Below are 23,391 nucleotides of genomic sequence, written 5' to 3'. Positions count from 1 at the left end.
TGACCCAAGCCGAAGGCACAGGCTTAACCCACTGAGCTACTCAGGCGCCCCTGCACATGTTCTGCATCAAGGTCACATGGCACTCTGCGGAGCCACTGTCACACCAAAAGCCTTTCTGTAAGATGGCAGGGACCGGGTTAGAAACAAGCCTCCTCGTGTCTTGACCCCTCAGTCTGCAATAATGTCACAAGCCTACAGCCCCTTCACTCCAGGGAAAGGGAGAGATCCACGCCTGCTGCAGGGGGGACAGAACCTGTCTAGCCTCACTGGTTTCCAAGCTGGCGTGGGCCTGACTTGATGGGATACAGAGGATGGGCAAGGGAAGTGTTCTGTGCGTGGAAGGGCAGGACCAGCAAGCGGGAGGAATGTGCAGGAATGGGAGCAGAGCTCAGAGGAAGCAGAGTAAACAAAGTCTGGGAGCAGGAAGGCATACGGCATGTTCAGAAGCCAGGACGAAGGCAATTTTCTATTTGAGAGCTAATTTATTATGATCCTAGCAGCTTTTTAGAAAAGCAGCAGCTACTGTTTTATCTCTCACAGGCAACATTTACAGGTAACCGTGAAACATGCCCAGAACTTTCAAAGTCTGCCACAAAACTCAGAAACCACAAAGGAAAGGACTGATGCATTTAAATCCATGAAGACTATCTCTTGGGGGCGCCTGGGTGGCTCAGTGGGTTAAGCCGCTGCCTTCGGCTCAGGTCATGATCTCAGGGTCCTGGGATCGAGTCCCGCATCGGGCTCTCTGCTCAGCAGGGAGCCTGCTTCCCTCTCTCTCTCTCTCTGCCTGCCTCTCCATCTACTTGTGATTTCTCTCTGTCAAATAAATAAATAAAATCTTAAAAAAAAAAAAAAAAAAAAGACTATCTCTTGGGGTACCTGGCTGGCTCAGCTGGTAGAGCATGCAACTCTTAATCTCAGGGTTGTGAGTTCAAGCCCCATGCTGGCTATGGAGATTACTTTAAAATAAAATCTTTAAAAAAAAAAAATCCATGAAAAATTTTAAAAACCATAGGGAGGAGTGCCTGGGTGGCTCAGTTGGTTAAATGTCCTACTCTTGATCTTGGCTCAGGTTATGAGCTCAAGAGTTGTGAGATCAAGCCCCATGTCAGGCTCCATGCCAGGTATGGAGCCTGCTTAAAATTCTCTCTCTGCCTCCCACCCCACTCACTCTCTCTCTGGAGAAAAAAAAAAAGAAGAAGAAGAATAAAGGGGAACTTGGGTGGCTCAATTGGTTAAACCCCTGCCTTCATCTCAGGTCATGATCCTAGGACCCAGGGATGGAGCCCTTCATTGAGCTCCCTGCTGAGTGGGGAGTCCACTTCTCCCACCCCCTGCTCCTGTGCTCTCATTTGCACTTTCTCCCCCCAATCAATCAATCAATCAGAGTAAATGGCCCTGAGTTGCCAGATATTATGAAAAAGAAGAGGACAGGCACCTGGATGGCTCAGTCATTAAGCATCTGCCTTCAGCTCAGGTTATATTCCCAGGGTCCTGGAATCAAGCCCCATATCAGGCCTCTGCTCGGCGGGAAACCTGCTTCTCTCTCTCCCACTCCCCTTGCTTGTGTTTCCTCTCTCACTGTCTCTCTCTCTCTGCCAAATAAATAAATAAAATCTTAAGAAAAGAGAAAAAAGGGAAGAAAAAAAAAAAAGAGGAAAATAAGATGTAACTGCTACAATTCAGGACTTACCGTGAAGTTATAGTAAACATAATGATGGTGTGACAGTGGAGAGCCAGGCTGACCCATGAAATAGAACAGAGTCCAGGGACAGACCCATACATTTATGGCTTTCTCTCTTTTTTTTTTTTAATATTTTATTTATTTATTTGGCAGACAGAGATCACAAGCAGGCAGAGAGAGGAAGGGAAGCAGGCTCTCTGCTGAGCAGAGAGCCCTATACAGGGGCTTGCTCCCAAGACCCTGGGATCATGACCTGAGCCGAAGGCAGAGGCTTTAACCCACTGGGCCACCCAGGCACCCCATTTATGGCTCTTGTTATGTATGACAAAGGTGGTATATCATAGGACAGTAGGGAGATGAGGGACTTAATAAATGAAGCTGACCCCACCAAAATGGCCACAATGAACAAAACTCCCAATTCCAAGTACTGGTGGGAAAGGATGAGGAGCACCTAGAGTCCTCACACACTACAGACAGGAGTGTAAACAGGTACAATCGCTTCGGAAAACAAATTGGCATTATCTACTAAAGTGGAACTTTTATCTACCTCATGACTCAGCAATTTTGCTCTTAGGAACCTACACACCTGACGGAAACATGCACACATGTTCACCGAAAGGCACCTGCAAGAAGGCTCCAACAGCATCACTGTAATAGCCGCACCAGTGGAATGTACAGGGTAATGGAGATGAACTACAGCTACCCGCATCAACATGGATAAACCTCACAAACATAATGTCAAAAAAAAAAGACACAAAAGAATACCATTTGTATCGGGATGTGATCAGGGTCAGAAACCACACTGTTTACTTCAACAGAGATAATTTAATATAAATAACTGTTAACTAAGTATAAAGTTTTAATTAAGTAACTAAAAGGGTAGAAAGGGAACTCAAGGGGTGCGTGGGTGGCTCAGTCAGTTGAGCATCTGACTCTTGATTTCAACTCAGGTCATGATCTCAGGGTCATGACATCAAGTCCGGCACTGGGCTTTGTGCTCAGTACAGAATCTGCTAAAGATTCTCTCTCCCTCTCCCCTTACCCTTCCCACTTGTGTGTGTTCACTTTCTCTAAAGCAAATAAATGAATCTTTAAAAAAAAAAAAGAGAGAGAGAGAGAGAGAATGCAAGAAATTTGAAAATCCACAGGTGGGATATTTTTCTGGGGAAGTACTAGAAATTAGCGAAAATGTAAATAGAGTAATTCATATCAAGAAAGTGAAACAAGGTCAGATGGCTGGCTCAGTTGCAAGAGCATGTGACTCTCGAGAATCCTGAGTTTGAGTCCCATGTGGAGTGTAGAGATTACTTTAAATAAATAAATAAATAACAAGAAAAGAAAAAGAAAGAGCAAATAAACAAAATATTCGCAAATAATATCTGATTAGAAACCTCTATATAGGGGCGCCTGGGTGGCTCAGTGGGTTAAGCCTCTGCCTTCGGCTCAGGTCATGATCCCAGAGTCCTCGGATCGGGCCCTGCATCGGGCTTTCTGCTTGGCAGGGAGCCTGCTTCCCCTTCTCTCCCTCTGTCTGCCTCTCTGCCTACTTGTGATCTCTGTCTGTCAAATAAATAAATAAAATCTTTAAAAAAAAAAAAAGAAACCTCTCTATAAAGAACCCTCACAACTCAATAATAAAAAGATAAACAACCAATTTAAAAATGGACAAAGTGGGGCGCCTGGGTGGCTCAGTGGGTTAAGCCGCTGCCTTCGGCTCGGGTCATGATCTGGGGGTCCTGGGATCGAGCCCCGCATCGGGCTCTCTGCTCAGCGGGAAGCCTGCTTCTCACCCTCTCTCTGTCTGCCTCTCTGCCTGCTTGTGATCTCTCTGTCAAATAAATAAAATCTTAAAAAAAAAAAATGGACAAAGAATAGGAACTGACATTTCTCCAAAGATAGGCAAACACAGATGTTCAACTCATTAGGCATTAAGGAAATTAATGGCTATAATAATAATAATAATTTTAAAAACCCAGAAAATAACAAGGTTGGGAAAGATGTAGAGAAATGAGAACCCTCAAACACCATGGTTGGAAATGTAAAATGGTGCAGCCACCTCGGAAAAGAGTCCAGCAGTTCCTCAAAAGGCTAAACAGTTACCATGTGACTCAGCAATTCTACTCCTAGGTAGACCCCCCCAGAAAATGAAAACATACATCCACGCAAAAAGTTCTACACAAATGCTCATAGCAGCATTATTCAAAAGAGCCAAAAAATATAGACACAACCCCGATGTCCATCAACTCCTGAACAGAGAAGTAAACATGGCCTCTCCACACACCAGAAGGTTATTCAGCACAGAAGAATGAAGTACTGACTCATATTACAACATGGATACTCCTCAAAAACACGAGGCTAGGGGCGTCTGGGTGGCTCAGTGGGTTAAGCCTCTGCCTTCGGCTCGGGTTGTGGTCTCAGGGTCCTGGGACTGAGCCCTGGCTCTCTGCTAGGCGGAGAGACTGCTTCCCCCTCTTTCTCTGCCTGCCTCTCTGCCTGCTTGTGATCTCTCTCTGTCTAATAAATAAATATTTAAAAAATAAATTTAAAAAAAAGGGGGGGGCACCTGGGTGGCTCAGTTGGTTGAGCCTTTGGCTCAGGTCACGGTCCCGGAGTCCCGGAATCGAGTTCTGCGTCGGGCTCCCAGCTTCATGGCGAGTCTGCTTCTCCCTCTGACCTTCTCGCCTCTCATGCTCTCTCTCACTGTCTCTCTCTCAAATAAATAAATAAAATCTTAAAAAAAAAAAAAAAAAACACTAGGCTAAGTTGAAAAAGTCCTTAACAAAAGACCACATATTGCATGATTCTATTTACAAGAAATGTCCCGGGCGCCTGGGTGGCTCAGTGGGTTAAGCCGCTGCCTTCGGCTCAGGTCATGATCTCAGGGTCCTGGGATCAAGGCCCACATCAGGCTCTCTGCTCAGCAGGGAGCCTGCTTCCTCCTCTCTCTCTGCCTGCCTCTCTGCCTGCTTGTGATCTCGCTCTGTCAAATAAATAAATAAAATCTTTAAAAAAAAAAAAAAGAAATGTCCCAAATGGGCCAATCTAGAAAGAATGAGGCATATCGATGTTGGCCGACAGCTGGGGTAGGGAGGGCACAGATGGGGAGTGAAGCTGATTATGCTGATGGTTACATGACTCTTTAAATATGCAAAAATTAACTGAATTGAACACTTTAAATGGGTGCATTTCCAGAATGTAAATTATGTAACAATAAAGCTGTTAAAACAAATAGTAACTATTCAAAAATATCTTCCTAAACTCATGTTTATGTAAACTCATTTTTTCTTTTTTAAAGGCTAGTATGCTGAAACTATTAGAACTTCCATCTCTTCATTTCCTATAAATTTTTTGTCTCCTTCTATTTATATATGCCCCATGAGGTCTGATAAACCAATCAAAACAAACCTTAAATTTATGACCTATTACAATGTAACTTATTATTTAACACACTACAAAGTAGGACATATTTTAGACTCCTCCAGACATACTGCAGACTTTCAGCTTCAGTTCTACAACCACAGCCATGTGCCAAAATAAACCAAGAAACACCAAAACCCACTAGCCTCAATGGGCTGTTCTCCTTTTGATGCTTTCTTAATTCTCTCAATGTTTTCTTAATTGATTTAAGCTTGCAAATAGGCAAGCAAACTGTAAAAACAACAACAAGGAAACTAGCAAATCAGAGTTGCCCACATTTTCCCCTGGAGAGAGAATAGATCCCCACTGCCCTGTTAAGAGATCAACAAACAGGCCATAAAACCAATTGCCAATCACTGCTGCCAGCAATGGGAAATAGTCTGGACAAGAACTAAAATCAAAATGGGCTCTGAAAACAAACAACAAAGAAAACAGGAAAGAAAGAGAGAGACAGAGACACAGAGGTTGTATGGGGGAAGGCGGAGAAACAGAGTCAGTAAAGGTAGTTTTAATGACGGTTAAAACCTGTGAGGGGCGCCTGGGTGGCTCAGTTGGTTAAGTGTCTGCCTTTGGCTCAGGTCATGATCCCAGGGTTCTGGGATCAAGCCCCACATCGGGCTCCCTGCTTGATGGGCAGCCTGTGTCTCCCACTCCATCGCCTGTGTTTTCTCTCTCTCTAATAAATAAATAAAGTCTCTTAAAAAAAAAAAAAAAAACCTGTGAGACCTCCATTGCAGACAACAGTGTCATTGGCTCTGGGAAGTATGTCCCTGAGCCCCTGAGTATCCCAATGGGATGTCCTCCAAACTCAAGGCATAATGTTCAAGAAATGAGACATGATTCTAAAGCATTCTACAGAATGCCTAACCAGTACTCCTCAAAACTATCAAGTCATCAGAAACAAACTTACAAATCTAAACAATTCAAGTATCTTTCCCATGATAAATGGTTAAACAAAATGTAGTATATTCACCCGATGGAATGCTCTTCATCCGTAAGAAGGAACTGAGTGCCTACCAATATACACACAAGGTGGATAGTCTCAACTGCATTCTGCTAAAAGAAAGAGGCAAACTCAAAGGCTATATACTATATGATCCCATTTATATGATAGTCTGAATATAGCAAAACTTAGGACAGAAAATAGCTTAGTGTCTGCCAGGGCTACAGGGTAGGAAGAGAGACTGTATAGGGGCATGAGGGAATTCTGTGGGGTGACGAAACCATTCTGCATCATGACTGTGGTGGTGATTCCGTAGTCATATGTTTGTTAAGACTCATTTTTTTTTTAAAGGGTGAATTTTTACTGTATTAAAATGAATCAAGGAATTAATACCTAACTCATTCCAAGAAAAAGAGAATCAAACAGGCAAACAGGCAAAGCATTTATAAATAGGAGATTCACAAAAGGGAAATTTCGACTAACAAGTACAACAGAATGACTTCACTGGTGTTCAGAAAGCAAATCAGAAACAGGCCACTTTATACTCATCAGATTGCCAAACATGAGAGGGAAAATACTGAACACTGGCAGAGATGGAGAGGAAGGGGGCTCCTCCTACGCTGGGTGGTGAGGACACGCTGGGACACTCATGCAGGAGGGCAGGCACCAATCAGTACCTGGGAACAAGGAAACCCCTTAAGGCTCAGCAACTGCACTGAGAAATCTGTGCCAAGGCCCAGAAGGAGCAGGACAAGATGTTCCCTGAAGTAGCCGTGATGAGGGCAGGGCACTGGAGGGAACCACATGTCTGTAACAAAGAGAATGAATAAGTGAAATGTGACAGACCAATGCTGTGGCCTACTGGGCGGCTCTCAGATGTAATGAACTGAATGTTCACATAGAGAGATATTAAAAATGATGTTGGAGGGGCGACAGAATAAGAGCTGTAAAATGTAATTTTTTTAAGGTTTTTTTTTTTTTTTAATTAATCTACACCCAACATGGGGCTTGAACTCACAACCCCCAAGATCAAGAGTCACATGTTCCACAGACAGAGCTAACTAGGCGCCCCCTTAAATGTAACATTAAAATGTGCAGAGGACTTTAAAACCAGTGGAGGATTATCCGGCATTGTTCAAGGACCTAGAGAAAACATTTTAGAGTGGATCTGTATTGTGGGGGGTGAGGAGGGCACAGGAAGGAAGACTAAAAAAACACCTGGGTAATGGCAGTGTGTCAAGATGGCTTTGGGTCATGATGGGGACTAGGGAGGAAAAGGAGGCAGTTGGGAAAAGAGAAACAGAGGGACACTTACAGAAGAGTCTCTGAAATTAACAGGCTCTTCCCGACAGATCAATCTCTCCTGGGACAGGCTTGCCATCAGTAGGGAGACAATAAATGGCTGAGGTTAACCTGACATTCAGAAGCACCCTTGGTCACCTTAAAACTGATGAGAAAATAAAGTCAAGCAGAGGTCAGTTTGCCCAGAGTCTCAGTGCCAGAGTGTGGGGCGAGGTGGGGAGAAAGATCAGAGCCAGATCTGAGGCACCTTTGATGCCAGGTGACAGCATCTGGTTTTCCATCCTCGCAGCTGCCCCCAGAGTACCAAGGCGTCTCTGAGGGGTCTGAAGCGCAACAAAGCTTGACCAGATCTGCCCGAGAGAGAGCGATGTGGATGTAGGTAAGGAGACTCGGCAGGAGACTGGGTGCCCAGTACCAAGAAGTATCTATGCCAAGCCTCTTCAGGGAGTGTTGGGGGGTTCCACAGAGAAGAGAGCAATTCACCATGGAGCAAGGGAGGGAGAGTACAAAGACAAAACTCATCATTACTTAGTTAAATGTGATGTAGCAAACTGAATAACATGGGCAGGAAGGCCGGGAGACCCGTCCTGAAAGGTCAGAGCCAGCCTTCCTGAGATGAAATTTAAGCTGAAACCAGGGAAAATAACTAAGGTTAACTAAGGTTAAAAAAAAAACAGGGAAAATAACTAAGATTAACTAAGGTTAAAAAAAAAAAAAGGGCACTTGGATGGCTCAGTTATTAAGCGACTACCTTCGGCTCAGGTCATGATCCCAGGGTCCTAGGATTGAACCTGGCATCGGGCTCGCTGCTTGGTGGGAAGCCTGCTTCTCCTTCTCCTACTCCCCCTGCTTGTTCCCTCTTTCACTGTCTGTCTCGCTATCAAATAAATAAAATCTTTCAAATAAGCAAAGAAAAAGCACTCTGTGGACATGAACTTGGCACAAAGCGTAGTGGTGGAGCTGAGACTGGTAGAAGATGAGAAGGAGGCAAAGGTGAAGTGATGCCTTGACAGGCCTCTAGGACTCCGGGGAGTTTGGACAGGACTCTAAAGTGCTGTGGGAACCGCTCGAAGATTTCCAGCAGGGACAGACTTCTGTGTTTACTGGGCACTTATTATAGGCTATGTGCCTAGCTCTATATTATACATGGGTAAGCAAGTTTCATTCCTCTCCCATAAAGAGAGGTTATTTTTTTTTTTAAAGATTTTATTTATTTATTTGACAGAGAGAGATTACAAGTAGGCAGAGAGGCAGGCAGAGAGAGAAGGAGGAGGAAGCAGGCTCCCTGCTGAGCAGAGAGCCTGATGCGGGACTCGATCCCAGGACCCCGAGATCATGACCTGAGCCGAAGGCAGCGGCTTAACCCACTGAGCCACCCAGGCGCCCAAGAGAGGTTGTTATTAACGAATTAACACCTAAGGAAACCGAGGCAGGAAAAGGTTAAATGACTTATTCAGGGCAAGGTCAAACAACTAGTAAGAGAAAGACTCACACTCAATCATTATAGGATGTTGCTCAATAAAATGATGCCCCACATTTAATAAGCAATTACTACATGCCAGGCAATCTGATTTCAGGGCCCCTGCAAGTCCCACGCCATGGACCAAGAAAGGGATCTTTTTAAGAATTCCTTGGGCTGTAAGATTATACAGGAAAATCCCAATCCCTCTCTGGACCTTACGTGTCCTCACACATTAAATGGAAAAGCTGGACTTGTACCAGGGAACATGACAGTTAATGGGGCCTTCCATACCCCAGCAATGGCCCAGAGAGGGGCAGTAGTCAGCTCACGGTCATCTCACCAATTTAGACAAAATACTCAGAATGTCCAGCCTAGTCTGCTTTTCTTTTTTTATTTTTTAAAGATTTTTTATTTATTTGACAGAGAGAGAGAGATCACAAGTAGGCAGAGAGTCAGGCAGAGAGAGAGAGAAGCAGGCTCCCCGCTGAGCAAAGAGACCAACGCGGGGCTCGATCCCAGGACACCGAGATCATGACCTGAGCTGAAGGCAGCGACTTAATCCACTGAGCCACCCAGGCACCCCTAGTCTGCTTTTCTGATGCCAGTGACCTCCTGAGGACCTCCAAGGTCCCTTCTATTCTAAGATGTGATGATCCGGCCTCCAGGCACCACCAGCCCAGGCCCACAGAGCCCTCAAGAGCCTCTGGCTGGGTCTTGGGCACCTAGGTTCAACAAGACAGGGGATAGTAGCCAGAGGCAAGGACTCCTGTGGCAACCAAAAGGACATGACCTGGATGACCTTTCCACCCACCACACCCACTGAGTCACTTGGGCAGACCACTGGTCTCTATTTCCTCATCTGCCAAATAAAGGAGAACAGTAGAACTAGCTTCATTGTGAAGTTGGCAGTTACTTTACATAATCACCTAACGTGGGACCTAACTCTACAAACCTGTAGAAATTACCAGTATCTCTCCCCTGGCTAGAAATTAACTTCTCAGAAGGGGTAAAGTAGACCTTCCCTAAAGCCTGGTCTTGTCTTAATCCCCAGAACTCTTGCAGAAAGCCCACTATATATAAAATCCTGTAGTGCGGGTTGTCGGGGGCGGGGGGGGGGCATGCCAGGACCTTCTTTATTGTTTTATTTTTATTTTTTATTTTTGAGAGGGCGATAAAGAGCCAGGGTGGGGGAAGGAGCAGAGGGAGGAGGAGGAAGAAAGAATCCAAAGCAAACTCCTGGCCTAGTGCAGAGCCTGACAAGGGGCTCGCTCGATCTGAGACCACAACCTGAGCCGAAATCAAGAGTCAGATGCTTAAGCAACTGAGCTACCCAAGCACCCCTTATTAACTGTTTTAATGTTTGACTTATATACATTTTTTCCTCAGATTTATTTCAATGATTAAAAAAGGTCCTGGGGCACCTGGATGGCACCTGGATGGCTCAGCTGGTGATGCAGCCAACTTGATTAGGCTAAGGTCATGATCTCATCGTGGTGAGACTGAGCACCTCAACAGGCCCTGCACTCAGCAAGGAGTCTGCTTCTGCTTTAAAATGAATTTTAAAATACACATACTGAACGTGCCCTGAAAGTGGTTTTATAGGAAAAAACACTTTGCTTATTTTTTTTTAATTTACTTATTTGACAGAGAGAAAGATCACAAGTAGGCAGAGAGGCAGGCAGAGAAAGAGGAAAAGCAGGCACCCCGCTGAGCAGAGAGCCCGATGTGAGGCTCGATCCCTGGACCCTGAGATCATGACCTGAGCCGAAGGCAGAGGGTTAACCCACTGAGCCAACCAGGCACCCCAAAAAACACTTTGCTTATATACACACAGTTCAGAGGACTCTAGTAGGAACTCAATAGCTCTGGAATGGACAGAAGTCCCAAAAACTAAGAAAAAAAAAATGACACCAATAGTGATACACTGTAAATAATAAAATATATTGCATTTGTTGGTAAATGAAACCCCATTCCATATGAACAGTGGTGTAAAAGAGGATATGAGCACGCATCCAAGGGAATAAATGAAAGCCACAATGCAAAAATATATTGAAGGAACTGCTACCTGGTACCCGCGGTAGAAGTAAATACATCAGCAAAATCTGGTACAGTGCGGCAAAACCCATCCTTGCTGGGACGTTGCGTGTTGCCACCCGTCCCACTAGGGGTCGCCCAAGGTCACCCTGAGAACTGGGGACAGAGTTCAATGTCCAGCCCAGTCTGCTTTCTGGGATGCCAGCTGCCTGTAAACCTGCCAAGTGCCTCCTTTACTAAGCTGCACAAGGGACCAGTGGCCCCAGACCTATTGAGCACTCAGGAGCTTAAAGGAAGGGATTTCGGCATGAAGTGCCCAAGAGCCATACTTTGCAGCATCTCCTTCCAAGCACAACACAGGCATACTTCATGGCGGCAGTGGAAAAAACGTGACATGCGTTTTTCAGGAAGGGGTAAAGGGGGCAAAGAGGGTATTATGACCATTTTATAAATGAGGAAATTGAGGCTCAAATGATTAAGCAATCTTCCCAGGGTCACACTGCTAGAGAATTTTAGAACCAGAATTCACACCCAGGTGGGTCAGGTCCTTGTCATGGTTTATAATTGCCCCCCCCACCCCCATCCCACCCCCAGCTGGGCCTGGGAGAAGAGAAAACAGGTTAAGGAGAGTATGTAGGAGGGATCATGAAGGGATGGCTACTTGCTCCCCTAGGTCCCTCTGTGCTTTCCTCAACTGGCCCAAGAAGGCTGTCTGCTTCCCCCATGAGCCATGACACTTGAGGATGGGGTCAAGGCCTTTTCTTGGCTCCCCACCCCAGCAGATTCCCAGAGCTTCGGGCTAAGTTTATCTACTCAGCCAGCGCCCCCCAACCACTCCAAAGGGCTCATCTTCAGTGCTCAAGGACCAAAATTCTTGCTTGTCTTGCTTCCCCTCCTCCCGCAGGCCTCCTGGATTTCCTGGCTTCTCCTCAAACCCTTTCAGTTCTACACCCAGAACCCCACACGAGTCCCTACATTGTTCACTGCTCCCAGCCTGGCCTAGAACCCCTTTCTCAGGCCTCTGGACATCATGTGGATCACTGTGATGGTCTTTGGTTCACATTTTTTTAAACTGAGGTATAATTTATACATAGAAAAATGTACACATTTTAAGCGTATTGCTCCATGACCTGCCCTGCCCCAGCCTCTTAACCAGCCTTCCTGACTCTCCCATACCCGCCTCTCATCCATCCTCCACAGGGCACTTTCAGGTTGCTCTTCCCAAGTATGTCTGACTATTTCACTGCCCTGGCCAAAACCCTCCAGCAGCTCCCTCTGCTCTAAGGATAGAGACACACAGAAACAGAATACAAACACTCCTTGCCTTTGTGAGAGAGAGAAATATAAAGTCAGATATAAATTCGCCCTTAAGAAAGGAATTCATTTCAGTTAAAGGGAAACTGTTAGGCACAAGGCACTTGGGCCTTAAGATTTGTTTATCCAGATGCTGAGCCATAAAATGTCTCCATCTGGGATGAAGAGAAAGTAAATTTATAACCCAGTAAACAAAGCATAGCTTAACTGCCTATGTAAGCTGCTGGTCAACTCTAATGTATGAGAAAATTTAACCACTTGTTGTTGCATGTTTCCCGTTACTACTGCTTAGTCTGCATCTCACTGTCTTTAATAAAATTTACCCACTTAAGTGAAAAATGAAATTAATGTTGTCAAACATGTGTCCATTCCCCTTTTTGGTCCAGCCTACCTCCCCAGCTGATCTATTTTTCATAGATTCCTTTCTCTTTCTTAGAGTTTTATGTGAAGAGATCACACAATATTCACACTTTTGTATCCAGCTTCTCTCACTTGGCGTATTTGTGAGATTCACTCACGTGACTGCACGTATCTGTAGATCTCTTTTGCTGGTCAGTAGTATTCCATCACACGAGTATAACACAGTTTCTTTTCCTTTCCCCAGCTAATGCCTATCCTTGCACTCACTGTTTCCCAAGCATTAGGCAGGGCAAAGGATAAGCATTTTACAATTTATCTCTCAGGATAGACTTGTAAGGAGATAGTGCTATTACTCCCATTTCCCATATGGGAAGCTGGGCTCCAGGAGGGGAAGGGAAATGACCCAAGGTACACCTAAGTAGGGTCCACCAGGGTCAGGGTACATCCTGGGCCAGGGCTTAAGGACTAGCTCCATCACTTGGTACAGACTCTCCTTGGGCCTCAGTGTGATGATTCACTCAGCATCACAGATCTCTGAGACTCTTCTAGAAAGTCCTGGCTTCAAATATTCTGCTCCTACAAATAATCATAATGTCCAAGAAATGCCAACAATTCACTCAATCACAGGAGCAGGTCAGGGCAATAAAACCAGCATGCGGAGCCAGGTGAAAGTTCTTGTACCTGACTGCTGGCCCCACACAACTCTTAGTTAGTCCGGACACAAGTAGACAAAGTAGACCAAAGTAGACAGCACCCAACCCTGGAGAAGCCAAAGAAACAAAGACAACAAAAGCAGCCATTAAGGGGCGCCTGGGTGGCTCAGTGGGTTAAGCCTCTGCCTTCAGCTCAGGTCATGGTCCCAGCATCCTGGGATCGAGCCCCACATCGGGCTCTCTGTTCAGCGGGGAGCCTGCTTCCTCCTCTCTCTCTGCCTGCCTCTCTGCCTACTTGTGATCTCTGTCTGTCAAATAAATAAATAAAATCTTTAAAAAAAAAAAAAAAAGCATGCCATTAAATACACGGCTCTACAGAGGGCAGAGGGAAAGATCTGGTTTTGCTTCAGAGAAGAAACGGGTGAGGGGAGAGGGAAGGAGGCCCTCAGAACGGAGGGAAGGGGAGATCAGAGCCCAGAGCAGGTGAGGGAAGGCTGGGTACTGCTGGGCCATGACAAATCCTCCAGTAGCCGGAGTCCACTGTGTTTCCATAAACTACACCTTCCCTCTCACCTTCTAACTGTAAATGGCTTACTGGATATGTGTTAGTAAGGCTTGGTGAGGGGTGGGAAGGCTGACGGGAGAGACACTGAGAGAGGTGACAGGGAAAGTGACTGACATGTGGAGACTCTACAGGACCAGGGCATGCTTGTAGGCAAGCAGGCTCCAGGGCCCAAGATGGTGGCGAATGAGAACATCTAGCAAACTGCAGCATCTTGGGAAGGGCTGGGGGGACTTCCCTGGAGTACAGACCAGAATTCCAGCTGGTCTTATCAAGACCCAGGTTCAGAAGATCTGGCTGGCAGAGCACACCTGAGTGAGTCTGGAGCCACTGAGAATACAGGAGCTGCAGGACCACCTGAGGACATACCTGGAGAGATGGGGCAGTTGGTGTGAGGTGAAGTATATGGATTTAGGAGTCAGACTGTCTGGGTTTAAAATACTAGAGCAGTGCCTGGGTGGCTCAGTGGGTTAAGCCTCTGCCTTTAGCTCAGGTCATGATCTCAGGGTCCTGGGATCGAGCCCCATATCGGGCTCCCTGCAAGGAGCCCGCTTCCTCCTCCTCTCTCTGCCTACTTGTGATCTCCCTCTCTCTGTCAAATAAATAAAATAAAAAATCCTATTTATAAAAAATAAAATAAAATACTAGAGATAAAGAGAAACCCTCTATAGTGACAAAAGGGTCAATCCATCTGAAAGATATTAAACACTTTAAACATATCTGTACCTGACAACAGATGGCCAAAATACAAAGGCAAAAACGGACAGGAATGAAAGGAAAAATAGACAATTCAACAGTCCACACTGCTCTTGTTTGTCCCCCAAAGCTCATTTCTGTCTCAGGGTCTCTGCTCTCGGTATGTCCTCTGTCTGCAACAGCCCTCTAAAGATCCACGCACAGGGACGCCTGGGTGGCTCAGTGGGTTAAAGCCTCTGCCTTTGGCTCGGGTCATGATCTCAGGGTCCTGGGATCGAGTCCCGAATCGGGCTTTCTGCTCAGCGGGGAGCCTGCTTCCTCCTCTCTCTCTCTCTGCCTGCCTCTCTGCCTATCTGCCTACTTGAGATCTATCAAATAAATAAATAAAATCTTAAAAAAAAAAAAAAAAAAGATCCACGCACAGCTGGAGTTTCCAGTTCACTCAAGATTCCAGTCAGTGCCACCTCCTGAGAGGGCGTTCCTCTTACCATCTTATCCTTAGTAGATCAACCCCTCACTCCCTATGCCAGTACTCCAATTTCTTTTTCTTCTGAGTACTTATCTCTGACATTATATGCTTACTGCCTACCTGCCTCCATTAGAATGCAATCGCCATGAGGCAAGGGCTTTGCCTAATATACTTTTTTCTACCTCCAGTGCCTAGATCAGGGCCTGGCACACAGCATGTGCTCAGAAGATATCTGCTGAAGTGGAAAAGAAAGTTCACTAATAGGACCCACAGACAAATAGACAAATGGGACTTCGTATTTGGTACAGAAATAAAGGCAACACCTCAAACCAAAGGGAGAAAGGTAGACTAGTTGACAGAGGTACTAGTGTTGGGGGGGGGAGGTTAAGTTGAAACAGATTTATCGCAAGTATAAAACTTGTGATATACTTCCTTCTTCAAACTCCACTTTCAAAATGCAAAAACCCACAAGAAAAAGTAGAATGGAAGAGAGGATCACAATGAAATTTTGGAGGCTGGAAAATAAATGGACGAGTACCATCAGACAGCAACACCAAGTAGGCAATATGAAAAAATGACAGTCTAGCCTGATTTACATTGAAGAATCCTTAAAAGGCTCAGAAATTAGTGGTAGGAAGATTGGTAAAAGAGGGTTTAAAAAGCAGCTTACTGGGGTGCCTGGGTGGCTCTGTGGGTTAAAGCCTCTGCCTTCGGCCCGGGTCATGATCCCAGGGTTCTGGGATCGCCACATTGGGCTCTCTGCTCAGCAGGGAACCTGCTTTCCCCTCTCTCTCTGTCTGCCTCTCTGCCTGCTTGTGATCTCTGTCAAATAAATAAATAAAATCTTTTTTAAAAAATAAATAAATAAAAAGCAGTTCACAAACTCCAATGAACAGACTCTTAGATCCCCTCCCTCCACTACCCACCTTCTCTCCTCACGGGGGACAGACCCTGGCAGATCAGAAACATATTTTTAGGAGAAAGTAGAACAAGGTCCCTGGACAGGTGGACATGGGGCACAGGAGACAGAGACAGTGCCAGCAACAGAGGGTTTATACAAAAGTCCACACATATTAACCACTGAGGATGTCCAGAACCTTGGCCCTCTTGCTCCACTCAGCTCTTGGAACACTGCCAGAGAGGCACAGTGCTCACAGTACTAAATGGGGAGACTGGCCCCTGGGCTTTCATGCCCCCACTCAACTCTGAGAACTCTCAGCAAAATGGGAAAAATGGATCCCTGTGAGGGCCTTTCATTAAAAAACTCCAGGCCACTAAGGAAGAGAGGAGATTCTAGAACTTTCTAGAGAAGTAAAAGTAGGTCATACACACAGAATCAGTATTCAGAATGACTCGGGACTTCCCAACTGCAATACTGAAAGCTGAGCGACAACAGAGTAATGTCTTCAAAATCTGATGAAATTTCTGGGTATATACCCAAAATAATTGAAAATAGGGACTCAAACGGGTATTTGTACACCATGTTCACAACAGCCAAACGGTGGAAAGAACCCAAGCATCTGCTGACGGATGAACAGATAAACAAAATGTGGTCTATCCATACAAGAGGGTAAGATGTAATTCCCAAAAAGAACAAGGAAGCTCTTCAAGTACAAAGAGAAAGGAGGACTCGTGAAAAATAAGTGCATGAAGTATCATTGATTTAATGACCTCTTTAAAAGTTCTATTTCAGTGTCAAAATCAAGGTGAAATGCAAGAAATTTCATTTTTCCAAAAGGCCAGAGGGGACAAATTATACCCAGATCTTCTGTAGGGATCTTGCCAAATATTCAACCTAAGGGTTGAAGGCAGATTCATATTTTGTGTGACCTGAAACTTACATAATTGGGGAGGGGCTAAGAATATAAAATATACAAAAATTGCAACAAATGTGAATATTTCTTCAAAAATGAGAAAAAAAATTATAACAAATTACGTCTTAAAAACAGATATCTCGAACATCACAAAATCCAGAAAAATAACATTGTCTTTTTAATTGCCTGCAACACTTCTGTAAGCCTTTTTTCCTACTTTTAGGGCCATATTTTCTGATAGTTTTTCATATGAGAAGGATTTTGTAATATCCTTCTATAGAGAGAAGATAAGGATGACTCAGTCTTCTAACACGTACATTTATAACAGTACACACTGCATTATCGAGTAACTTCTTGGCAGAAGAAAACTTCCACTTTTACTAAGTGTTGGTAAGAACTGAGTCCTTTGCTTCTATTTTTACAGTCTTTATGATCGAAAGAATCTTCCATAGATCAGTTTCTGACTCTAGATGTTTCAAACCTTGTTTATCTTCCTTAACGCAACTCTGGCACAGGTGCTGTAGGACACCTGTCCATGGTGATATTACCTCTGTTCCTGCGCCCTCTCCTACACCAAGACACACTCAAATCACTAGTGGAAGTGACCACAAACCATATAAATAAATAAAACCAAACTGAATGTATTCTAACCCAACCATTAGCCAGATCCAAAAAATGTCCAGGACCAACATGAGGTCACTTAACAGGAGAATAGTGAGGAGGGAAGTCATGCTATAATGAAAAAAAAAGTTTTTTTAAGACTTTTATTTACTTATTTGAGGGAGAGAGAGTGAGCAAGTGAGAGAGAACAAGCTGGAGGCGGGGAGCAGAAGGAAAGGGAGAAGCATACTCTCCCCTGCTGAGCAGGGATCCCCATGTGAGGCTTGACCCTGGGACCAGGATCATGACCTAAGCTGAAGGCAGACACTTAAACAAATGAGTCACCCAAGTGCTCCTACAATGAAAATTTCTTAATTTTGTACATTTCATAGAAACGTATGACCTCTTACAGGGCCTTGAAAGAGAGAAGAATGAGGATCCTTAAAGCAAAAAGTCATTAGTTTCATGGAGAGAATGTCTCATCACAGAAATTCAAAGGCTTTCCTTCCCTGGCAGAAATCTGTCTTTTCATCCACCTAAGTAGTAGTCTCAAGATACTCCCTCTGTGAGACATACCAGGAAACACAGCTTTAAGAACTCACTGGCTTAAAAAAAAAAAAAAAAAAAAGAACTCACTGGCTTGGAAAAGGTGACATCACACATCCAAGAATATGCAAAAGATGGTAAGAAATGGTATGTCATTCAGAAAAAAAAAGTTATTGGGATGCTTAGCCTCACACTGTAAACCAAAATCAAGTCCAGATGTAATAAAGAGTTAAATGTTAAAAATTAGGCCTTATAGGAACAAAATCAAAAAGTGTAAGTAAATATCCTTCGATTGCTTGTATTCTTTCCTAACCCAAAAGCAAGCTATTTGGGCAATGGCACAAGACTGATATTTGACCAAGTGAAAAGTTTAAACATAAACAAACAAAACAGGAGCCTGGCCAGCTCTGTTGGAATAGTGTGCGACTCTTGATCTGGGGGTGGTGAGTTTGAGCCTCGCATGGGCGAAATAAGTCAGTCAGAGAAAGAGAAGTATCATATGATTTCATTCATACATGGAAATTAAGAAACAAAACAGAGGATCATAGGGGAAGGGAGAGAAAAATAAAATAAAATCAGAGAGGGAGACAAATCATAAGAGACTCTTAACTATAGGAAACAAACTGAGGGTTGCTGGAGGGAAGGGGGAGGTAGAAGATGGGGAGTGATGGGCATGGAGGGCACATCACATAATGAACACTGGGTATTATATGCAACTGATAGATTACTGAACTCTACCTCTGAAACTAATCATACACTCTATTTAATTAATTGAATAAAATAAAATTTAAAAAATAAAAATGAGGGCGCCTGGGTGGCTCAGTGGGTTAAGCCGCTGCCTTCGGCTCAGGTCATGATCTCAGGGTCCTGGGATCGAGTCCCGCGTCGGGCTCTCTGCTCAGCGGGGAGCCTGCTTCCTCCTCTCTCTCTGCCTGCCTCTCTGCCTACTTGTAATCTCTCTCTGTCAAATAAATAAAATCTTTTAAAAAAATAAATAAATAAATAAAAAATAAATAAATAAAAATGAGGGGCACCTGGGTGGCTCAGTGGGTTAAAGCCTCTGCCTTCAGCTCAGGTCATGATCCCAGGGTCCTGGGATGGAGCCCCGCATCGGGCTCTCTCCTCAGCAGAGAGCCTGCTTCCTCCTCCCTCTCCCTCTGCCTGCCTCTCTGCCTACTTGTGATCGCTATCTGTCAAATAAAATAAATAAAATCTTTAAAAAAATGTTATAAAAAAAAATTAAAAAAAAATAAATAAAATAAAAATGAATAAAAATAATAAAACAAAAATAGCCAGCTTAGAAAAAAAGTAAGGCGAACAATAATCTTGAGGGAAAAAACCTACCTGCAATAAATATAGTAAACAAGGGTTAGGCATCCTTCATACTGAAAAGTGCTTACAAGTCAGAAAGAAACTCAAGATTTCAAAAAATGTGCAGATAATTCACAGGTGACAAATGCCCAATAGTTACAAAATGTTAAGATATTCAACCTCGGGGCACCTGGGTGGCTGAGTGGGTTGGGCCGCTGCCTTCGGCTCAGGTCATGATCTTGCGTCCCGGGATCGAGTCCCGCATCGGGCTCTCTTCTCAGCAGGGAGCCTGCTTCCTCCTCTCTCTCTCTCTGCCTGCCTCTCTGCCTACTTGTGATCTCTGTCTGTCAAATAAATAAATAAATAAATCTTTTAAAAAAAAAAAAAAAGATATTCAACCTCAACAATAGTTTAAAAAAAAAAAAATGCAGATTAAAAGAACCAAAGGCCACTCTTCAGCCATCAAAGAAGATTTCCACAAAATTGCTAAGTCTTCCTGCGGCTGAGCACGAGGGTAAGCAAGCACTCAAACACCGCAAACACTGCCATGGAGAGTGCTTTGGGTTTATGCCCTAAAAATATCCATTCTTGCTCTTTTTCCCAGTAATTCCACTTCAGAGAATCTATTTCAGGAAATTCTCAAAATTGCAAAGATATTTACACAGGAAATGTTAATTGCAGCCCTCCTGAAATCAGGGGTTGGGGGATGTAAATTAGAAGGAGGAGAGAAAACACCTCTCAGGATGTGTGTATGTATTTGCACGTGGACAAAGGTGAGAAAGGCTACATACCTCTTAGCACTGTCAGTACTAGAAGGTGGGAATGGGTGTGTGGGGGGGTGTTACTCATTTTGTCCCTATATACTTCCTGCATTGTTTAACTTGCCCTAATTAACACTGTACATTGCTTTTGGAATTAAAAAACATACCGCAGGGGCGCCTGGCTGGCTCAGTTGGTTAAGCATCCAACTCTTGGTTTCGGCTCAAATCATGATCTCCAGATGGTGAGACCAAACCCTTCATGGAGCCCCTCATCGGGCTCTGCACTCAGTAGAGTCTGCTGGAGATTCTCTCTCCCTCTGCTTCTCTCTACCACCCCTGCACTCATGCTAGCTCGCTTGCACTCTCTCTCTCAAATAAATCAATCTTAAAAAAAAAAAAAAATACTCCAGGAGAAGGAAATACCCACATATAAAAAAGATTAAACTATGCCAAATGGATCTGATCCCCATCTACCCTATCACACAGACCCTCAAAAAGAAATGAGGAAAAATACAGTTAGTAAGTCTCCCAAGCCAACTCTGCCTGGCTGACTTCTGTAGCCATGATTGGAGGTGCCATACCCAGTGGCTCACAGGTAGAGGAGCAGACTACCAGAAAATCAAAAGTGATTTTCTTAATCCCCAATTTAAAAGCACAACACTCACTACTTAATCTTTGTCTAGAAGCCAGAGGGCATCAAGGCAAGAGACTGTGGTGTCCCTACACGCAGGTCACTGCCACATCCCTGCCACACCAACACCCCTGAGTTAAAATGCTACAACCTCGGCTGGGGGGGGGGCTCTCTTCGGGGAGGCGGGCCCACCTCCCCCCCACCCCGAGTGTTACAGCAGCGCCCCCACCCCCCACCCCGCAGCATCGCTCACCGAATCCCGGGCCGAGGGAGCAGACCGTCGCTGCGCTCTCCCCCCTCCCGGCGCCCACCCCCGCGGGGGCTCTCCCGCAAGGGGGTCCCCACCGCGGGGGCGCGCCGGTGTTTAAAAAAAAAAAAAAAAATGCTACAACCTGGACCCATCTGAAATACCCCTTTGTTTGCACAGGAAGAAAATCAGATAATGATGCATGGCCAGAATAAAGATTAGCTTGGCCTGTTAGGAAAGTCATGCGGACATACACAACTTTCAGATAATAGTCCATAGCACTTAAACCAGCAAAGATAAAAATTTAAAAAGCTGTGGGAGGGCGCCTGGGTGGCTCAGTGGGTTAAGCCGCTGCCTTCGGCTCAGGTCGTGATCTCAGGGTCCTGGAATCGAGTCCCACATCGGGCTCTCTGCTCTCCCTTCCTCTCTCTCTGCCTGCTTCTCTGCCTACTTGTGATCTCTCTGTCAAATAAATAAATAAAATCTTTAAAAAATAAAAAAAATAAAAAAATAAAAAGCTGTGGGAAAAGAAGCATTTATATATATAAGTTTATATATATAAATGCTTGTTTATATATACAATATATATGTAGATATAATATGTGTAGATATATATATAATATATATTATATATGACTCCCCACTTACATATATATATATACGCACACATAAAGTAGTGTGTGTGTGTATATATATATATATATATATTTATGGCAGTCGGTATGGCATCTGCCTTTGGCTCAGGTCATAATCCCAGGGTCCTGGGACACAGCCCCACATCAAGGCCCACATCAGGCTCCCTGCTTAGCAGGGAGTCTGCTTTTCCTCTGTGTCACTTGTGCAAGATCTTTCTCTCTCTCTCAAATAAATGTAACTGACTCAGCCACCAAGGCACCCTGGCTTAAATGATTCTGAAAGCAGTATATATACACACGTATGTAAGAGCTTGTTTGCCTACAGCTTTCCAACAGGCCCTAAAAGAAATCATTTAGGGGCACCTGGGTGGCTCAGGTCGTGATCCCAGGGTTCTGGGATGGGCCCTCCATCAGGCTCCCTGCTCATCAGGGCGTCTGATTCTCCCTCAGCTGCCCTTGGCCCTCACCAAATCTGGATGTTTCCAGAGATGAGAAAAAGAAGGCTCAAAGTGTTTGTATAAGGGCGCCGGGATGACTCAAACAGTTAAGTGGCTGCCTTCAGCTCAGGTCATGATCCCTCTGTAGTGGGATCAAGTCCCACATCAGGCTCCCTTTTCAGTGGGGAGCCTGCTTCTCCCTCTACTCCCAGCTGGTGCTCTCTGTCACTATCTCTGTCTCTCAAATAAATAAAATCTTTTAAAAGGGGGGGGAGGCACCTGAGTGGCTCAGTTGGTTAAGCTTCTGCCTTCGGCAGGTTGTGATCTCAGGGTTCTGGGATCCAGTCCAGCAATAGGCTCCTTGCTCAGTGGGAGCCTGCTTCTCTCTCTGCCTGCCAGCTCCCCCTGCTTGCGCCCTCTCTCTATGACAAAGAAATTAAAAATCTTTAAAAAAAAGGGGGGGGGAGGGGTTGAATGATTTGCCTACATCACCTGGCTAGTAGCTCCAAATCCCAAACCCTATACCCCTTCCATCAGCTGGCACTGTTGCCCAAAACATTCCTGATAGCCCAGGCAGTGGGTTCCCCAGCTTCAAGCACACAGCCTGTCAAACACTAAGCACTCAAAAATTCGATGAGTGGGTATCTCAAACTAGGAGAAAGCTAAGCAAATTGTGAATGATCAACAGAATACGACAAATCTTTTCAAAAGGAAGATGTTGATAAGCTGAAATCCACATTAGATGATAATGCTGAACCTCACAGAAGAGAACCACAAACCTCCTCAACCTCAGAGACAGGTCTCCATCAATTTGGCCTCAATTACCCAGAACTGCCTCACCTGACCACTCTGCTTCCAATCACTTCCCATCTCTCCTCAGCAGGTCTCAGGAACCTGCAAGGCTCCCTACTGCCCACAAGGCAAAATCCAAATTCCGTACCCTGGCCTTCAAGGCCCTACCAGCTGACTGATTCCGCTATTTCCCGAATTACTCACTGACCCTGGACTTTTCTGGACTCTTCCTCTCCACCCCACAGAACCCCATTTCCTTTATGTTGCCAAACCTAGCCTTGGCTCCAACTGGCTCCAGGTAAATATTGGTCCCTTACCCTACTTCCATCAAACACAGGTAAAAAAGGTAGTGGCTTTTCTTTTTTTTCTTTAATGAAAGTGGATTTACATGACATTTCTTTTTACCTACGTGATAACCAAATTCACCAGGAACAGGCACAATGAACAGGGAGCCCCATCGGTAGCAGCATTTTATTTGGGTTTTCCAGTACAGAAGCAGGAGTTGCCTTATGCAACCTATTCAGTCCCTTTTCTGGCCTGAGGGGTCTTGTTTCTGGGCCTTTTCCTAAAATGGCCTACAGGAAGCAACCAGGTGAGTCTAGGGGCTGACACCACACCTATCAGTGGTCCTTCCCATCCAGACCCCACCCCAGATCTGTCCCAGGAGTCAGGACCCCAGCTTCATTATCAGGCAAGTCCCTTCCCCCACGGACCCAGTTTT

The 23,391-nt window shown here is 44.8% G+C and overlaps 1 long non-coding RNA gene across 1 annotated transcript in view; it reads right to left on the bottom strand.

Moving 5' to 3' along the window:
• Positions 1-23,391, bottom strand: part of LOC122916106 — an 80,035-nt gene that overhangs the window by 54,491 nt on the left and 2,153 nt on the right. The gene's annotated exons all lie outside the window — the stretch shown is intronic.

The sequence above is a fragment of the Neovison vison genome, chromosome 8 (genome assembly GCF_020171115.1).
Source record: "Neovison vison isolate M4711 chromosome 8, ASM_NN_V1, whole genome shotgun sequence".
Lineage (NCBI taxonomy): Eukaryota > Metazoa > Chordata > Mammalia > Carnivora > Mustelidae > Neogale > Neogale vison.
The sequence above is the reverse complement of the archived record's forward strand: the minus strand, read 5'-3'. Positions and strand labels throughout refer to the sequence as shown.